This window comes from Protopterus annectens, chromosome 5.part1, assembly GCF_019279795.1.
Source record: "Protopterus annectens isolate FY-2018-M chromosome 5.part1, PAN1.0, whole genome shotgun sequence".
Classification (NCBI taxonomy): Eukaryota; Metazoa; Chordata; order Ceratodontiformes; family Protopteridae; genus Protopterus; species Protopterus annectens.
Window position 1 is genome coordinate 544242344 of NC_056736.1, and position 21178 is coordinate 544263521.

Here is a 21178-nt window from a genome sequence, read left to right on the forward strand (position 1 = left end):
ATGATGCACACTGTGGGATAGACGAAGAAATGAGGGCATCAGAGCAGAAGCCAAAGTAGCTCCAATTGCAGAAAAGATCAAAGAGAACAGATTGTGGTGGTTTGGGGACATGTTCAGAAAAGCAGAAGACAATATGATGAAGAAGGTTTGGGATAGATATTGGAAGAAGGAAAGAGGAAATGAGGGAGTCCAGCAAAGTGGTGAATGGATTGTGTGAGAGAAGATCTACAGCAGTCAGGTCTGAGCATCAAAGAAGTCTGAGTGTGGCACTGAATTGAGAGAGATGGCGACAGTTACCACAACACTCCAACGCCATGTAGAAAATGGAAAAAGAAAAGAGGGCTGATGATGAATATCATAGCAATGTGTGAGAGATTATTATGAAACTAATGATAATTGTATGTATGCAACAAAGTTTTATACATGAAACAAATAGGAAATGAAGTTAGGAAAGGCTGCTAAACTCCCTGCTAATGAAAAAAACATTTAGACATCTCCAACTCTTACCTTTTTTCTGCTCTACATATGTGCCAGTAAACTCATTGCTAGAAATTTCATCTGTGCTATATCTATTAACTCTGCTCCTGCTAGCAATATCTTGGATATTTCTTTTTTCTACGACCTTCCAAAAACACCCTTCTTTCACTGTGTACACAATTTCTACCGTCTTTTTCTCCATATAGTGTGTGCTTCACTGTACTCCCTTTTTTTAGTCTGCCCTGTATTGATAACATTACACTCACAATCTGCATCACGCAGTTCTTCTGTTCTCCTTCTCACTGATTTTCACTGTACTGTTGGGAAAACACACTCTGTTTGCCCTTGTTTCACTCAGGCTCACTCTGCTTCCCTACCCTACAGCCAATTCTCACCATCCTTCTCACTGATATTCACTGAGCTGCCATGAAAACCTGTTCTGTCCTTCCTTAGTATGCTCAAGCTCACTCTGCTCCACTCCCCTACCCTCAAAAACCACTCACCCCCACACCATCTTCATTTATGCTTTCTTACAACCAGTCCCCACTCATGTTCTCTTATTAACAAATCCGTCATCTACATGCTTTCTTTTGCACACCCCTTAATACCACTTCCTATCCCAAACACATCTGTATCATTTCCTTCCTGTCAAATTTTAACTCTGTATAAAATCTTAACAGAATTTCACTCTTATTACATAAAATCTATAAACCATATTATCCAACATACTCAGTTTCTGTACTACCACTTCTCAACCCAATACCATTTCTCTAATCCTATATCCTTCTCATCCTGTTATTATCAGCTAAGCCAATAGTCCTTGAAACTATGTTCTTCCACAGTTTACAACTGGTCATACTTTTTTCTGTCTCTCAGCTAACATCCTATCACAATCCTCTACACACACTGTCTACCAAATCCCACTCTAACTACTGCAAATAACAGCTCCTCTACCATTATTATATCTCACCACCTATATAATACTACATATTTAATTTCTTTAAATATATAATCCTACTACCAAAGAAAGCATGCCACATCCCAAAGACTAGAAGAAAATATCATATTAAAAAGATAACTCCCAGAATCTTTTTTTTTATCTCATTACAACTCTGTGGAGATATTTGCCCAAACCCCAGCCCAGTAAAACACCAACACCAACTACCACTCTCCCAGTCACTAACATCACTATAATAACAAATTAAAAATGGCCTAGTAACATACTAAAACTTAGAAACATAAATCTTAGGGGCATCTGTAATAAAACAGCCAACTTACATACTTTCATTTCCTACCATACCCCTGACATAAGTGTAGCCACTGAGACTTAGTTAAAACCCAACAGTAAAGACATTGAAATTCTACCTCTTGGATACAGTATACTCAGAGCCAACTGTACACACAAAGAAGCAGTTGGATTTGCTTTCCTATATACTAGCCACCTAATCATCTTCTCGTCTCACCACTTCCTGCCCCAATTTAAGAAAGTTGAAATTCTTATTTCTTTTCTTAAAGTAAATTCACGTAAGTCTGTGCATCTTTGCTGTCTGTATCACCCCCAGGAAACAAAATTCCTATCATTGAGGACTTACTGTCTTGGGTAACTGCCAAACTATCATGTTAAATAATAATATTAAGATATCTTAACACTGATTGGCATAGTATTATATCTGCCCCTCTCCCATTGTAAGTATCAATCTCTTCAGCTTTAGCCAGCTAATAAACACTCCAACTACTGCATCTGTTTATTAATAGTACAGGGGACAGTCCTGGGATAAATGTTCTTCTTCCCATCCATATGTTTAAGTTATACTTATATATGAACATGGATAAACTTTGCTTTATGTGGATGGGAGTTTGTTCCATAGCAGCTATATCCTCTGCGAGATATACCTGTCCCTCCAAACCATTCTGTTGATATTTCAGAAGAGGTTTACATCCATAGACTGAGTATTTCTGATATTTGACTTGGTGATGTGCAGTAAATCCATCAGTAATTGGTCGAAGGATGCCTTATATGCCAGGCAGAGGTCACCTCTTAGCAGTCTGTAGGATTTCAAGTATAGTGACAAGGCCTTGAGTCAGTCCAGGTGCAGGGTTACCTTCTTAGGTGGTGAAGGTAGGGCAGGAGTTGTGGAGGCATCTGTGGCAGGCTGGCACTCAGATATGCTGGGTGTGTCAGGTGATAATGGTGATTGTGACACTGTTGCAGCCAACTGTAGGGGTGTGACAGGCTTGCTGGCGGAAAGAAACAAAAAATATATATATATGTAAGAGAAGGATAGTGACAAAATGGGTGGGGGAAGAGAAATACAGACACAATGAAAACTGCATTATAACTGTATATAAAACACGCAGTATTTTAGATGGAAGATTAACTGCTGGAGATATTTAACCAGACCAATGTATGCTTGTGGTCATGATGCATTTTGATGTCTGAGAATAGTGCACATATTCAAAATAAAAAGTTATGTTCAGACAGATGTCAATATGATTCAATCACAGGCGACAGTCCATGGACAGCCTACTGTCTCTCTGACTAACAAATGGTGCCAAAGCCATGGTCTTTAATTCAATGCTAAGAAATGTATAATTGTACCCTTTGGATAGTTAGCCATCCTGGCTAATTACCGTGTTGATAATATGCCCCTAAGAGTCGGCCCAGTGGTCAAGGATATGGGTATGCAAACTACAGATAATGACTCAAGAAACTTTCACATCCATCACAACCTTGTTAGACAACTCACCATTGCTTCTAAATCCAAAAAAAAACCTCTTCCTCTCAAAATCTCACTTAAAAAGCAAACACTATTTTAATATTACATCATCTAATAACATCAAGATCAAACTCATCTCACACACTAAATAGATGATAATATAAAATTCGACCACTACATCCAAATAGTAATTAAAAAGACTCACCAAAAGCTAAGTCTTCTGTATTGGCCAAAAATTACCTCACAGATAATGCCAGATAAAAACCTGTTAAAACCAGCCTACTACCCAGTCTTCTGTATGCTTCACAGTACTCCAAAGAACTAAGCTTGAGATGCTATAGCAAAATTGCTAAATTTGCTGCTAGTTCTTCCCATCCAATCCAACATTACCAGTCCCTCAAATAAATAAACTGGATAGAACTACCCAGTGTCTTAAACAAATCCCAACTCCAGTTACATAACCCTCATAAATGCCCAGCCCTTAAAGACCTTATTCATCAGTATAACCCAAGCGGAAAACTGTGCTCACAAGACAAATCTCTATACATTGTTAGCAAGTCTCAAAATACCATAGGTGATGTTCTCTACTATAGTTAAGTTTATAAGCTGTGGAATTTAATTCCTCCCCCTCTCAAACAAATCAAGGAAACACAAGCCTTCAGAGCTGAGCTCAAATAATTTCTAAGACAAAATTGGATCTGTAATGACTTACCTTCCACAAAAACCTAGCTAAAAGCAACTATTATGGCATGACCTTCCATTTAAATGTCACGTGGGAATAAACAATAAGAAATATATTTGTGTTATACAATCAGTAACATGAACTTCTGTGTGTAAACTCAAACCCACATGTACATACCAAACAGATTGTTATATCATGTATGTGTCTCAAATAATCCAACCTTTTTTTACTCTTCATATTTGATATGCAAATAATTATAGAAAGGTAATGTCTTGTATTTGCCTAATGTGCAACAATTCTCAATTATGATTATCATTTGCTGCTTGTTTACTCTTATTTTACTGTCATTGTGGAGCTTTTCTCCCTGGGCTTCTACTGAAAAGGCTTCAACTGCCCAGTCAGAGTAACACAGTTAACACATGTAAAATAAATAAATATGTGGTGGAACTACCACATCAACTATAAAAAGAAAAAAAAAACTCCTGGCCATCACTAAAAGATGTCCAATTCGACATTATAAAAGGAATTTAAAACTGGTAAGTAAGTCTGTCAAATTTACCACTAGGAAATATAACGTCAGTTATGAGTATAGGGTAGCAAATAAGTTCAAAAGACAATTATAAGGCCTTCTTCAGCTATATATGGAAGCTTAGAAATCACCAACAATTCTGTACTGAACTTATTCATGATGGTACGTCTTTCTCTAACTCCAGAGATATTACTAATATTTTGGTGGACAATTCTGTTTCAGTTACACCCTTCAACCCCCTCCCCCACCTCCCAGATCAATTTGAATCAAGTCCTTTTGACACATTCCAAGAATAAAAGCACTGCTTTCATGGATCCTGACAATATCACGGGATGTCTGCTGAGAAACATAAATCCCACCTAGCAACTCCCCTCCATCATCTCTTGAACTTGATTCTCTCCATTGGTTATGACCCGTAGGTGTGCAAAATGACAGTTGTAGTGCCCATGCATAAAGGTGGTCCCTGTACTGACCCAGGAAATTAGAAGCCTATTAGTTTCAATAAAATTATTTGCATGGCTATGGAATGTGATATAAATGAAGTGATAAACAGTGATATAGGTGATTTTATATACCTGGATATATACCATTTTGGCTTTGTAAATGGCATATCATGCCTTCAGAACCTGTTTGAATCCTTTGAGAAAGGGTTAGATACTGGATAAGAGTTATACAGTTCACACTGCTTATCTGGACCTTGTCAAGGCCTTTGAGACTATCCAACATGATGGGATTATTGACAAACTCTCCCAATTCAACATTAACTAATACATAGTTCCCATGGGGCTCTATCTTATGCCATCTACTCTTTGGCTATCTTTCTGTGATGTAAGAGCTGATATAAAAGGACTGCTGTAACCAAGTTTATTGATGATTGCAAGGTGTGAGTACTTATCAAATCATATTCTGATGACCACCATACCTCTTTGGTGGGCTAGGGAATCCTACATTGCATAACATATCTGTCATGGTATCTCCTCAAGGTCAAAGAAGTTATAGTTCCACTTTATTCATACCTTACTAAGCTCACCATTGAATATAGTGTACCCTTCAGCATATACCTTGTTAAGCAGCTAAACCAGCTTGAAAGACTTTAATATTTCCTCACCAAAAAATCTCATGTCTGAGTACGCTTAGCTACTCTGATAGATTAAAAACCTTGTCCCTTAATGCAGTGTCATATTAACTCCTTATGGGTAGGCTGTGCTTAGCCTTCCATGCTGTGAATGACCCAGCACTCCTTCACCTAAACAAAACCAGTGGTAAAACAAACACGTGTTCCAGAGACCTAAACCTGTACCAACACATTAACAACACTAGATGATGTGGCAGATACCTAACCCAACATAACCCTCATTTCTAGTGTAGGCTGTCTTTCTCTATCAAGTAGAGTATTTCCCTAGTAACCTTTAAAACCAGTATGGATGACTGGAATGGTGATAACAATTTTTCAACATGGATACTTATTGGGGTTTAATGTTAGTCCCCCAATGGTATTGGGTGATGTGGATGAGTTTTTGATGGTCTTTTTGATTGCAAGCTTAGTAAGAACCTATGAACCTAACTAGAGAAATTATTGCTCTTAGCAGAGTGTATATGATTAACAGAAAGCTTTCTTGAAGCCTCGATTTAATTCTGAGACTCCAGCTGTGTGGTCCAGTGAAAAGAAAGATTATTGGCTAAAATCCAGGCCTGAAGATGGAATTCATTGCTTTTTTATCTGTGGGAGACTTGTCTGACTTGTACTGGGATACGTTCCTGCACTTTTAAAGATCTGACAGCCTAAAACTGTACTCTTCACAGCCACCATGGGGAGACAATGATGAGCTTTGGCTTTTCATTTCTGAATTTTTATGATAAGGTATGGAATCAGAAGGAATGGAAGAAAGTTATTCCGGAATCTTCCATATATGCCATATTGAACTGAGCAAAATAAAGAGCATGATCAAATTCTCCCAAGTGAAAAAGAGGTTAAATTTTGGTGTTTCACTCTTCTGGAGCAACTGCAGCACTCTGGGTCAAAAAGACTTCTAAATTCTCATCCAAGGGAGAGAACTGGAGGTGGATATCAGGGCATTTACTGCTCAGGGGATGTGAAAGGCTGTAATGGTAGTGTCCCTGCCTATGGCCTACTGCCAGACAATCATCACTTCTCTGTTCATAGAGTATGAATACAGGCTACTCCCCCCATACCTCTCAACTGTACAGATTTTCACAGAATGTCCAGATTTTTGCTTCATATTTTTGATGTGTTCCTCCTAAAATCTGTACTTTTCTGGCAAATAGCTAAGGACGTAAGTCATTAAATAATGACAAACATTTGAATTTAAGACTCCACATCCTTCAGAAAATTCATTCTAATGCAAAACCTATTATTCTATCAACTTTCTAAGTTTGTAAGAGCAATATTTAAAATTTGTCCTTACCCCCCGCCCCACATGCCACACTACAGACTGCTTGATAGAAGTAAGCAAGAGTACCTCTGATTCCAGCTGCCAAACCAGAAATGTGATAGTAAGAAACATTGCCTATAGCTCTAGCTCTACTGAGTTCATTTTCCAGAAACATGCAAGAGCAGAGGTAGATTCCTTCACTAGCTAAATGTTTGTTTTCAGGAGCTGCGTGTTGCAGGAAAGGAAACCCCACATTAAGACTAGTAAGAAATCCCCCAATCCATAGGCTGGCTGTTAACGTGAGACCAACACAAGCATCATGTTCAGATTTTATTTTAAAGGGCATAACATTAAGCACTGTGCATAAATAAAACATAAGAATAAACATAAAAACAAATGCAAATTCAAATTGGTCTGTGCAAGTTAAGTTCATATTGGGAAATGCTAGTTAGATTTAGTAAATAATAATAAAAGAAGAATGAGAACTATTTGAAAAAGTTAGTATTAAATATTAGAGACCCTCAAAGCCACTGTGACACTAATTTCAAATGTGTAGAGCCTAGTAAGTAAAAAAGGAAGTCTGAAGGAACTCCAGCTGCACCCTCAAGACCACTAGCAGCTCCAGTGTTGTCTTGCAAAAGACACTGTCCAGACAGTAGGGTACCAGCAATTCTTTTGGGTAGGGGAGATCTATATTGCACAAGACTAAATAAACAAGGATCATTATGTTATAGAGAGCACATGACTGAACAGGCAACCAGTGAACAGCTCAAAGGAATGGTCTGATATGTGACTAATAAGGATTAACAATTAGCAGATGGATAGTGGGACTCTATAATAGTTATTGGTGCATAGGTAAGTACTAGGCTATCTGCCCGAGGGCATCTATAAACCTAGCCAGAATGTGTTGGCTTTTGCTGCCCCCTTAGATTAGTTCCCTGTGTCTCTGTCCAGCAGAGCCATTAGCTCCCTGTGCCTCTGTCCAGCAGAGCCACTGCAGTGATCTCTGGGGTAACTTTTCTGTCACTGCAGTGATCCCTGGGGTAAATTTTCTGTTTCACATCCACTCATCATGGTTTCTCTTGAAGAGTGTTAGTGAGGGGCTCTACCTAATGTAGATTGAAATCCTGTTCCAAAGCATGGGGAGTCCCTGGGACAGGAATCTATCCCTCCAGCACACCCTATTTATTATTGTAGTGAGGTTTAGATCCCTAGAGCGTGCAGCTCTCGGGATTTGTTTTTTTTTTTAGGTGGAGCATGTCCATCAATTCTGGGTTGGACATGGCCTTGTATGTCAGGCAGAGATTAAGCGGTATGCAACCGAGTACAGCTGCAGTTTCTTCAGTCGGGCTGCATAGGGCATCTTTTTGAGGCCAGTAATCCTCTTGGTGAGGTACTTCTGTGGTCTTTCCAGCTGTTGCAGGTGTCTTGTAAGGTACATCCCAAATGGGGCATTGTAGTCTATGATGGGTCTGATGAGTGATGAGTAGAGGGGCACAATAACCTCTTATGTTCTAGATGCAAACCCTTTTGTGATTAGGTGGGCCACATAAAAGGATTTTCTAAACACCTTGGCAATATGATTATCAAGGGAGAGATTACTATCTACTTGGGTCCCCAGATCCCTTATTACATTTTCTGTATTTAGGGGACTACCACGTATGTGGTAATTTTCGGGTACTTTGTTTTTTCCAAAGGGGATGACTATGCACTTTTTGGCATTTAGCTTGAGGCCATGATTTTGACACCAGGTATCCATCTCAGTGAGACCCTTATGGAGGACGTCTGTATCAGTCGGAGAGTCAAGTTATGGCCCCCAGTTTGCAGTCATCTGTGAACTTGGTCAGCCATAATCCTCCTGTGCTTGCCTGTACCTCTGAGAAGTATATACCGAACAGGAGGGGTCCCAGGACTGAGCCCTGGGGGATGCCACTTGTAACCTGTTTAGAGTCGGACCTAGAGTCTGCAACTCTCACCATGTGGGTTCTATCTGTTTGCCAATTGGCAACCCATCTCGTGATGTAGGGGTTTATGTTCAGGCTGGTGAGCGTGTCTATAATACCAGAATGGGGAATGGTGTCGAAAGCCTTTGCGAGGTCTAGGTAGGCTATGTGGACCTCCTTTCCCTCGTCTAAAGCCTTGGTAACAGTCTCAAAGAAGTCCACCAAGTTTAGGAGGCATGATCTGCCCTTAACAAAGCCAAACTGGGTAGGGTCCAATGTTTGGAGGTTCCCAATGTCTCTGTTAATGAGTTCCATAATGATGTGCTCCATAGTCTTGCAGACCAGGCTAGTCAGGCTTATACGGGGTCCGTTGTGGCTCCACCTTTGTGGAGCATGATAACAGTTGCTGTGCACCACTCTATGGGTATGTAGCCTGTAGAGAGGCTGAGTTTGAACAGTATGTTTAGGTGAGGGGTTAGTTCATTTTGGAGGTCGTGTAAGACACAGCCTGGGACACCGTCCGGTCCCATTGAAGCTGTGTTTTTGGCATTGGATTGGGCTGTTTTAACCTGTGTGTCAGTGATTGCCGGGGCTCTACATTCTTCTGGTATGTTTATGGGCCCTTTAGGGGGTGAGAGGGGGGTGCAGTTTGCACTAAACCTGTCTGCCAGAATGTTGGCAATATCAGTCGGTTCAGTGTATTTTGTGCCATTCTGCACTAACCCAGAGCAGATCTGAGAGTTTCCACTTAGGTTCTTGACATAGCTAAAGAACGCTTTGTGGTTATCTTTGGAGTCCTTAGCAATTTTTCTTTCGAAGCTATCCTTGGATGATTTTAAGAGGGATCATAGTTTCTTGCTGATACTTATCAGGGATGTCTTTCCTTCTTGGGTTTTTACTCTTTTCTGTACTAGTTTCCTCCTTCTGTTGTATAGCTTGTTTATGTCAGGGGTCCACCAGACTGGTTTCCTTTTCTTGGAGGAGTAAGTCTTGGTTTTGCTTGGGATAGCACAATCCATGCATTCTTGCAGGTGCTCATAGAGTGCCTTTGTAAGGGATTCAGCAGCTTGGACAGTGTTGTCCTTTAGCATGGGGGCTGTGAACCTTTCCACCTTGGTCTTAAGTAACGTGAAGTTTGCTTTTGAAAAGTTTTTCATGGTGATTTCCTTGATTGGGGGTGGGGGCGGAATGTGGATATCCAGAGTGATTAGTCTATGGTCTGATCTAACCAGCGAGAGGTTGATCTCCAGTGTGGAACACCGGTCGCCCATGTTGGTGATGACCATGTCCAATATGTTGTCACCTTTGGTGGGGGTGTTGACCAGTTGATCCAGGGCATTCGAGTTTATAAATTCTAGAAAGCGTTTAGCAAGGGAATTAGTACTTGAGTAGTTCTCCCAGTTAATGTTTGAGTAATTGAAATCACTCAATATTAGAGCATTTGGTAGGACCTTCATATTTTTCAGTGTCTCCAGAAATGGGGAATGGGGGTCCTGGGTCATGGGGGGTGATCTGTAGCAAACTACAGGGTGGCGCAGCGGTGCAGCGGTTAATGCTGTTGCCTCACAGCAAGAGGTTCTCTGGTTCGATTCTCGGCTGGGGTGCCTTCTGTGTGGAGTTTGCATGTTCTCCTTGCGTTCGTGTGGGTTTCCTCCGGGTACTCCGGTTTCCTCCCACATTCTAAAGACATGCTTCTGGAGCACTTCTCCCCGGGCCTCCACTGAAAACAGGATCTGTGGAACCTAGTCGGACTTTCCCGGTCAACAAATGTTAAATAAATAAATAAATAAATAAAAAACTAAAATTTGAATTGCAGTTTTGCCCATTGTTAATTTCACATGGATGATCTCTGAGGCACTGTGCTGCACCACTAAGCTGGAGGTGTGGGTATCCTTGATGAATATGGATACACCCCTGCCTTTTGTGTTTCGGTCTGGGTTCTGTGGCCGAAAAGTATGGTATGAGTTATAGCCTGGTAGTGCTGGGGTGCTCCCTGCAGCCTTAAACCAGGTTTCTGTTACTGCACAGATATCGATGTTCTCCATACTGAGGAGTGCCTCGAGTGCATGCATTTTGAGGTTTAGACTTCTGGCGTTGAGTAGCATTGCCCTCAGTTTTTGGTTACTTGTGCTATTTACAGTGATGGGTTCATCTTTTGAGCCTTGTCTGAAAAAGGCACTATGGGGATGGCAAAAGCCTTGGCCAGTATTCGAAAGCCTAAGGGTGACAGGTGCAAGCCATCTCTTGCGAAGCAACGTGGCTTGTCGAGCATGTCATCCCAGGTGGACAGATATTGGTTCCCCTTTGAATGACACCAGAAACTTAGCCAGTTGTTGAAATTGATATTTTTTTCTTTATACTGTGGCATCATTCTTGGTGAGGGCAGGATGCTACTCAGGGTCAGGGTCATACTGGCCTGGGCTACATGATCAGAGAGCTCTTCTATGTCTCTTTTCATGTAGTCCAGGGAGGTACATCACAGGTCATTCACACCAACATGGACAATGACAGAGTCGTATTTGTACTTGTTCTGGAGGGAGCTGAGTGCTTGTGTTATGTGGCGGATCCTGGCGCCCAGCAGGCAGCTAACTGTAACCTTCTCCTTGTCCAGCCTAGTTAGTGGGACATCAGTGTGCCTGACTATAGAGTCACCTATTACTATTGTGTTGGGTATGTTACTTTGCCTTAAGAGCTGTGATTGCATGGCACACTGATTATGTGAAGTATGTGTTTCATGGTTTATGATGGGGTGTGGAGGTTGCTTGGATGTCTGCTTCAGAGGTCACTTTTGCTTTTTTCAGATTTTTATTTAGAGCCTCCGAGTATGTTTTCATGTATTTATGTATGTTATTTGCCGGTGTTGGTTTAGTAGGTCTGTGTGAGACTGGTGGTGTGTTGCAAGTATTTCCCTTCTCCTCTTGACTGTCAGTTCCAGTCTTGGGTTGAGAGAGCTTTGCCTCCAGTTTGGCTGTATAATTGCATCTCTCGCATATATTAGTGTTTGGTGGTAGGAGGAGAAGGTTGTCTGTGTACATGAGGCAGTTGTAACATTGCCTCAAAATGCCCAGATTCACCAGTTGGACTGGAGAGTACACCTGAAACTGCCCTTTGGACATGCCTGAATAGGTAAAGTGAGCTGTTTTACTGATTGGCTAGTAGGAATTAATAGAGAGCATTGTCCTTCTGGACAGTATGGGGGGGGGTCTAGTGCTAGGTTTAATTAGTGCTTGCTATGAGTTTTGAGCAAGTGCTGGACTGTAAAATGAATGGTTTGAGTGCTTAAGTTGAAAGTTTGTCTAGTTCCAAGGGAAAAATTGAAGAGTAGACTTTGTGGAGCCGGGAATAGTTTAACCCTAGCTAACCAGTGCTGCCCGGCATGCAAAACCGCGCAACTGCGGTTTTTATAGCAGGGAAATTTAAGAGATAGAAATTAGCCCAAAATGGCCAATAAACTACTACCTTCTGGGCTGAAACCACTCCTCCAAGGACAGATAGGCTGCTCAAAGCTCCTCTCTCTCACAGGTGAACACTGAAACTTCCTTCTATCCAAGTAAGGTATGGGCAACACAGAAACTTGTAACACAGCCCTGAATTCAGCAATAACATGAAAACTGGACTATACTAGTTCAGAAAGGCGGGAAACAAGTATATATATATTTTTTTTGTTGTTAAAAATAAAGCAGATACGATAAAAAAAAAACTTTAAATGTGCAGAAATGGCTATCACACTTTAGTGTGTAGCCTACAAGAGTTAAACAGATTATTTAAACAGAAAAGTGACTTAGCTCAAGTGCAGGCAGCAAATAAGTACAATATATAGCAGAAACAAGCTTTTTAAATCACAGAAACACTAAAAAATTGGCGTTTTAGATGGAATTAGTTAAAGACAGCAAGAAAATGCAGAAAATGATACTTGAATCACTCCAAAGTCTCTCTTTTGTCTCTCTGCTGCTGTAGAACTCTGCAGGACACCTGGCAGGCACTCACTGAGCTGAATACATCATGTTCTGCATCTGGGAGCCCCAGCTATAAGACGTTATAAGAGTCTAGGTGAGAAGGGACCCAAGGTGTGAACAGCCACAGCCAGTTTCTCAGATGGAAGAAGACTTAATCTGAGAAAGCTTTCTTAGAAGATGGACTTAATAACAACAGACACAAAGTCCTTCAAGAGGAATTAATAACAATACATACCTAGTCCTTAAGTGTGAGTGTGTCATTAAAGATTACCAAGAGATCACTAATCTTGGACAAAATTCTATACTGTCACTCCCATAAATAATTTGGGGGTTCAGAGCAGGAAAATTCTAGTCCCTGAGTGAGGTATGTATAGCCACAGCAGCTGTGCTGAGTTTTAGCTGATTACTAACTAAGCACTGATTGATATAGCCAGATCATTCAATATGAAATTTGTAATTGATATAATATCCTGAGTAAAGAAGAGTTGCATATGTGTGACTTCAGCATAGCAAAGGCAACAAAACCTTCATATTTGGATATACTATTCTAGAGGCAGCATACAATCAAAAAAAAAAAAAACAAGTCCCAGAATGGAACTTTGTGGAGCTCCACATTCCACATATATGGAAGACAAAGAATTATTCCCAAGGCTACCCTCTCTGAGCATCCAGAGAAGTAGGAGGTAATGCCACGCCATAAAGACCACAGTGTTGTGAGGCTGATTTTGTCAAAACTCATTAGGAGATCAAGGAGGATCAGAATCAAATAGTACAATCTAGCTCAGTCATTAGGATCCTTTTAAAGTTATTACATTGAGTTAGAAATGCAGACTGCAGATGGATTGTTGATGTTGTGCTCTTGTAAGATAATATTCAAGTTGGCTGTCACCTTCTGAAGCACTTTATTAATAAATTGAAAATTTGAGCAGAATGTTAGCTACTAGGATCATCAGCAGCCAGGTCAGGTTTCTTAAGAGTCAGTCACTAAGGTCATCTCTGCTACCGTTGGAAAGACCCTGTTTTTTTCCACTAGTTAAATTGTCTCTTGAGTGATACTTAAATGTACAGTAAATACACAGTAAATTTCTGGGCTTGTGTCTTTTTCTGAAAAGATTTCAAGCCTGCATAAACTAAAGCACTGCTGGTCATTCCCTGCTAGTTTTTCCCACCCACCCTTTCCTTTGCTGATCTCCTTTTTAAACCTGGTAAGCTGCTCACCCCTACTGTAAATTGAGCTTAATAAGCTTCTCCCTTTCTACACGGCTGTTGATATTGTGAATTATTTATTTGCCTTTCCTTGTAGTTATACTGAAAAAGTGCATTTTGCCTCTCATTATCTGTTCTTCTGATTTACTTGATCTGAATTGATTATCTAGTTAGCTGTTGGATAAAGTAGTGTATTTTTACACTCTAGCAAGCACTTGTTTTTACATCAAGAGGTCAATGGATTTTCCATCTAGTGCACTGGGAGGTAGCCTGATCTGTTTAGGTTGCGGAAACACTTGAGATTTCTTTATGCAGTTTTATTGGGCGGAGGGCTTATTAATTAGCTTATCTTGTTTTTAGTGCCTTTATAAACTCTGTAGAGTTTAGTGGCTCTTGGCTGATTTATACAAAGTGAAGTACTTTTATTATAAGCTGGTTAAAGTACACTGCTATAGCCATATCTTTAAGTTTGTCTGTGGTAGCATTTCACTCTGGACACTTTTTTACTGTGCTTTTATATTACGAGGATTGGGATTATTCATCTAGAGCAATAGGTGTTTACCTGGCCTTTCTGAGATGGGAAACACACAGAAGGGCTCTATGTATTTTTTGGACTTCTCATATACTGTGACTGTACTTCAGCAGTTTCAAAAAACTGTACTGTCTACTGCTGCTTTAAGTAGTTATTTGCACTGTATCACATTATATCTGTTAGTTGTAGGTAGTTTGTGTGGTCTTGTTACACTTGGGCTCCAAACCCGCTATTCTACATTAAGGTGTTTTTCTGCTCCCTTGTGGCAGAAGTATGCTGACCTAACATGTCTGAGTTGGGGATTGCTGGTGAAAGGCTTATTGTGTGCTTTTCTGATTGGTAGTCAGCTTAAAACGTGTTTTTCTTTACTCATATTTAAACCTCAAATTTATGCAGTGCTGCTCTTCACTCAGCGGTGGTTAGGAGTGCCCTGTATAGGCACAAAAGCCTAGAAGCTCAGTTTTTCCCTAAACAGCTGTCAGTGAAACCCTTACAATCTTTTCTGCTGCTCTAGGAGCAACTCAGTTGCACACTGAGCAGGGTTGCCATATTGATCAACCTTAGCCTACACAAAGTATAGTTCCCTCTTGTTGTCTTGGTGCTAGCAGCAGAGTCCTGTCAAATTAACCCATTCCCTTCCTTAATGAAGTATACAGTAAGAGCCTGCTGTCATGGATGGACAGTTTCCCATCATCTCTCTGACCAGACTGAAAGACATGAGCATCCTGAGGCAATGTAGCAATTGTCTCGTGTATACTGACAACTATTTACTTCTGAAACAAACAAATACTTTATATGAAAGATGTAGTTACGCTGTGAAATTGGAGGCAAGATTCTCACATAAGGAAAAATCAACTGCCAAACAGGTTGTCAGCACACACACATGCACTTTCCACACTAAATAAGGACACAACACATAACTCCACATATGTGGAGGTACTTACTAGTAACTTACCAAAAGATCAGAGACCTCTCAAATGGAAACCGCTTACACACGTAACAATGCATAAAACAACCACTCCACATAATAACACATACACCAGTGTCTCAAGAAATAAGCCCATAAGGCGCAATACCACAAAACCTTAGGTATTGGTCATAGGTGACACCATTGTGAGACACATGGTTGTGCCCATCCCCAGGCTGTAATAGGAATAGGTTATGGTTTGCTGCTTGTCATGTACCAGGATCCATCAAGCCCCTCAAGCACTCAAGTCACTCAACCACAATTACTGGTATGACTCAGTCATAGTCCATATGGGGGATGAATGACTTGAGACATACCTCAGTGGATTATGGAGTTGGATGAAAAATTGCTGAAAAAGGGAATGACACTACTGAGAATGTATGTAAAGAAAATACAACTGTTATGCAAAATAATGATTAAAAAGAATAATTCTGAAGGGGTACAGAAAGAGCAAGAGAGATGAGGAAGATTAGCATATAAATGCAAAAAGTGTAGAATATGCATACATTTTGCAAAGCAAATATACTGTACTACAGACAAAGAAAAGTGAAGGAAGGGGATGGTGAGGTCTGACAATATCTTAAAAAAAGGTTTTCTATAGGAAGCAGGTTCATGAACACAAAAGAAAGATGATGATTTCAAATGATAAAGATAAAAAGGAAAAGGATAATTTGCATATCTCATCACTGAATCTGAAAAGTATTATAAATATTAGAAGATTGCATGTTTATCAGTGGTGTGAAAAACAAAAATGGATGTTATGTGTTTATTAGACATTTATTTTTCACCAGATTTCTAAAGAGAACAGTTTACATTACTCTGGAAAAGTATGGAATGGAAATTTGAAATAGAATTGTGCTCATGCTATTTCAGGCAAAGTGGACTATTTCTGCATTTCATTCTGAAGCCTTTCTTACATATCTCCCCCCAAAAGTTCTGGTATTTAAAATAAATAGAGCAAAAAAAAGTTTTTAGAAAAATAACATTTCATGGGAACAGATATGAAAATCTCATTAATTTATTTTGAGAAATATGAGCTAACTAAAAAGCAATGACAATCTTTATGGAAGATATCCAAGAAAAGGTAAAATGATGACATCTTCTTAGATTACGTTTCAGGAATATAAATTCAGTGATTAAAGGTAAGTTGGGTTACTTAGGGAATGTTTTTCCTTTCCTGTAATTTTGTAAAAATATTATGGGTATGTAGTTTCGGATTTTATATTAAACTCCTCCAAAAGAGATGTTCTAAATGGGTCCCCCCCAAAAATCAATAAACAACTAAATACACATATGCACATAACCCAACCATACATTTAATGAAAAAAAAAAAAAAACAGTAAACCTTTTAAACCATATACACTTACCTTAATCCGCACCCTAACCCTAAGGTCAGTAACTCTCGCACATTTACATAAACAGCTCCAAACACATACACACTTAACTTAACCTTAATTCTACCCCCCAAAACAAAAGTAAACAACTGAAAACACATACACACGTAACTCAACCATACATCTAACACAGAATATAAAACAGTAAACACTTTCATACATATGCACGTACCTTAACCCGCACCCTAACCCTAAGTTCAGTAACTGTTGCACAATCACACTCGGGAGCTATACCGGACAAGGGACCACACTACACTTCAGAACATGGCAAAACAACGAAGCGGTCAAGCGACTTCTTTCCCAGGGAAAGAATTCACTGAACAGCCGCTTCGCTGTTTTGCCTGTTCGCTCTACATGTGTCGACAAAAACGCATTCGACATAATGCGTTTTCGTTGTACTCATAGGAACCCGTTCAAAATTTTATGTGTGACAAGGGGATAGAATTTATTACACCCGGTAGTACACTTGTTTCTTTGCATTTAATTTGGGTCATAAATATGATTAACAGTGGAGAAAGAAAGATCTTAGCTGAATTATTAAATATAAGATGTAAAAAGGTTTGGTCACTGATAAAATCTTTAAATTAAATAAAAGTTAAGAAGAAGGAGAAGTACAGGATTATATAAGAAACATCTGAGAATGGAAATGGATATGAATTATTTAGAGAAGGAGAGAAAGGAATGTTATGAAAAAATGTCTAAATGATTTTATATAGACCCATGAGTAGGTCTAAGTAAAGAAAATGTTAGTCAAAAAGCAAAAAAAATAAAAATGAATTCATTCTCAAATTTATTAGAAAAACAGTATTTCTAATGGAGATTGGTATTAAATAGGTTGTCAGTTAGGTTATAAAAAGTAGAACATTAAATATTATAAGTGAAGTATTAAACAGAACAAACCATGGACCGTGCGTTTTAACATGCCCAAAAGTAAGTAAACTACTGGAAACGATGAAAAATTAAAAAATGTAGTACACCATACAGGAGTTATTAAAATGGATAAAATTGTATATGGTCATTATCAGAATTCTGCAAAAAATCGTGTTGAGGAACTGGATGCAATAAGCATGTTACTTGTTTTAAATGTATGAGGTGCTAGAACAAATTAATTCTTATTTAATAAGATGTGTAATGAAAATGAGTTCCTAAAGAAAACTGAGTTTTGATTGTTCATAGACTCATAGGTGTTTTCTAAGCTAATGACCACAAAGGCCTTTTTAAGCCTAACCATGAATTTCAGATCTCTGACAAGTTCTGATACCCTTGATAAGTGTAAGCGTGGGCCTGGGAGATGAACCATTTACAGGTTACCTGCATCCATTAGAGACATAAATGCCAAACCAGGGATGAATTTCCGGTTTCCCAACCAATTGTCCAAGTTGCACTTGAATTGGGTTAGGGAGGAACTCTGCTTCACATGGTTGGGGAGCCTGTTCCATAGATAGGGTAGTCTCTGAGATACATACCTATCTCTCCAGCAGGTCCTATTTATATCACAGGCAAGGTTTAAGTCTTTAGAATGGGTAATTCTGGTGCTGTTTGTTTTGTGGATATGCAGGAGGTCCATTAGAGTAGAGACTGGCAATGTCCTGTATGCCAGGCATAGATCTCCCCTCAAAAGCCTACAGGAGACATAATACAGGGATAGGGCCTTGAGGAGGTCTGCATAGGATATTTTACTTACGCCCTGTATTCTTTTAGTGAGGAAGGAACCTCTGTGGGCGTTCCAATTGTTGGATATGCCTGATTAGATACATACCAAAGGGGGCATTATATGCAATGGTAGGTCTGATGACTGCCAAATAGAGTGGAACAATGACTTCCTTGGAATTAGATGTCATACCTTTGTTTATAAGTTGCATAACATAGAATGATTTCCTCACCACTGTAGACACGTGATGGTCAAAGGCTAGATTACTATCTATTATCTATGTGTGTCCCTAAGATCCTGACTACTGGGTCAGCTCTAAGGGGTATGTTGTCAATATGATACTTACCAGGGATGGATGACTTCCCAAAGGATACTATTATGCATTTCTTGGTATTTAGTTTTAGTCCATGGCTATGACATGAGTTGTTTATCTGTGTCAGCCCCTCCTAGAGAACATTTGTATCAGTGTGAGATTCAATGACAGCTCCTAATTTGCAGTCATCTGGAAATTTAGTCAGCCAGCGACCACTGACATTGGCCTTGACTTCTGAGAAGTAAATGCCAAAAAGGAGCTGTTCAGGGGCTGTTTCCTGAGGGACTCCACTTGTGACTGGCCTCTTTGTAGAGGTGGACTCTCCATTTCTAACTTCCTGGATCCTGTCTGTGAGCCAATGGGGGACATACGGGTTTGAACCTAACCTAACCTCTTGAGTTTGTCAATAATGCCTGAGTGGGGTATTGTGTCAAATTATTTGACCAGGTCAAGGTAGGCAGTTTGAACGATTTTGCCCTCATCTATTGCTTTGGTGACCTTCTCAAAGAAGTCCACAAGGTTGAGTAGATATGATCTGCCCTTGACGAAACCAAACTGGGTTGGGTCCAGTGTCTGGAAGTTTACTGTATCTCTGTTGATGATCTCCATGATGATTCTTTCCATGGCTTTACATATAAGACTAGTGAGACTTATCGGTCTGTAGTTTCCAGGGTCTTTGTGAGGAGTGATGACTGTTGCCTTTCTCATTTCATGAGGCATGAAGCATGTTTGGAGGCTACAGTTAAATAGTAATTACAGAGGCCATGAAAGGTCATGTTTCATGCTATTTAGAAGGCATCCTGAGATATTGTCTGGACCCATTGATGCAGTGTCTTGACACAGAGAGAGCATTAAAGACCTGTTCCTTTGTGATAGTAAGGGGAGTTATATTTGATGATATTTCCTGAGGGAAGTTTGAGGGGGAGAGAGGGGTAAAGTTGGAGCTGAATTTATCAGCCAGGAGGTTGGCTATATCTTCTGGCACAGTATAGGTGGCTGCATTTACAATGAGCTCTGCATACAATTCTGTATTGCCTTTGAGGTTCCAGCCATAGCTAAAGAATGCTGTGTGGTTGTCCTTTGTCTTGGAGGCTAAACTTACCTCAAATTTGGCTTTGGTAGACTTTATTTGTTTAGTTTGATGAGAGAGCTTTTATCCTACTGGGTGCTGAACCTCCTAATTTTTACCATGATTTCTTCCTTCTGTTATACATTGATTTTGTTGATCAATTATTGATTTTGTGATTCCACCAGGGTGGCTTGTTTTTTGAGTTAGTTCTGTACTTCCTCCTGGTTGGTACAGCTGCCTCTATGCAACTATTAACATGCTTGTACAGGGTTTCTGTGAACAGTACTGCATAGGCAGCAGTGTTATCAGGATTTATGGGGACTTAAATTTTGCTAGGTTCTCACTTAACAGCAGGAGGTTTAGAATAGTTCCTGAATATCCCAGGTTTAGCTGGGGATCCAGGTTTTATTTTTACTTCAAAGGAGACCATTTTGTGGTTTGACCTTACCAGGGAAGACATTACAGTAGGGGGTGCACATCAGTCTCTGATATTAGTGAAGACAAGATCCAGTATGGTTGCACCCCTGGTTGGTGTATTGACTATCTGGTCCAGGGAGTTTGTGTTTACAAAATCCAGGAATCTCCGTGCATGTACAAGTCAAACAGTAGTTTCTGAAAATAAAGAATTAGCTTGTCAAGAATGATGAAAGGAAGGGAGTAGCATGAATGGCTACTGCCTGGCTACTACTAATGCTGGTCTCACTACAGCTTCACGCTGTTGGGATACAATGCTGCTTCCTTCTTTTGTCACAAGTAGCAAAATGTTAGCACCAACCCCAAGAGGAGAAGCAGGCCACAGCCTGTATGGTGATCCAGTCTTTTCCCAGATGATGCAAGAGTCTGTAGACTTGCAGCCTTTTTCTGGTAGATGCTGTGAATAGCAACCAGACCAGTCAGGAACATTAAGCACAGACACTCACTCTCCAACCAGAAACAGTCAAGAGTCAATGCACTCTGTTCCTTCTGTCACCAGGACCAGAATATAAGCACAAATTCCAAGCTGTCACCTATAAAGCAGTTATTAGGCTTTCTGGTGATAAGCAATATCCAGGAGATAATGTCCCTGTACTCCTTATCTCACCAGGAGAAAACAGAAACACTAACCCCAAGATGGCTACTAAGAGGATGAATGTGGGTTTTCCAATAACTGGTGGTCTTGCAATAGATGTTTAAAGGTAAGATGAAAAAAATGGTTTATCCTAAACACTGCATTGCGCACTAAGCAGTTAGATATGAAAGTGGATAACTTAAGTTTTAGCTGTCTAGTGGAGACCCACTGTTCTTAAAAGAGCAAGATAGCTTGAAAGGGGGTGGGCACTTTTGTATTCTTGTACTATGGAATACAGTGG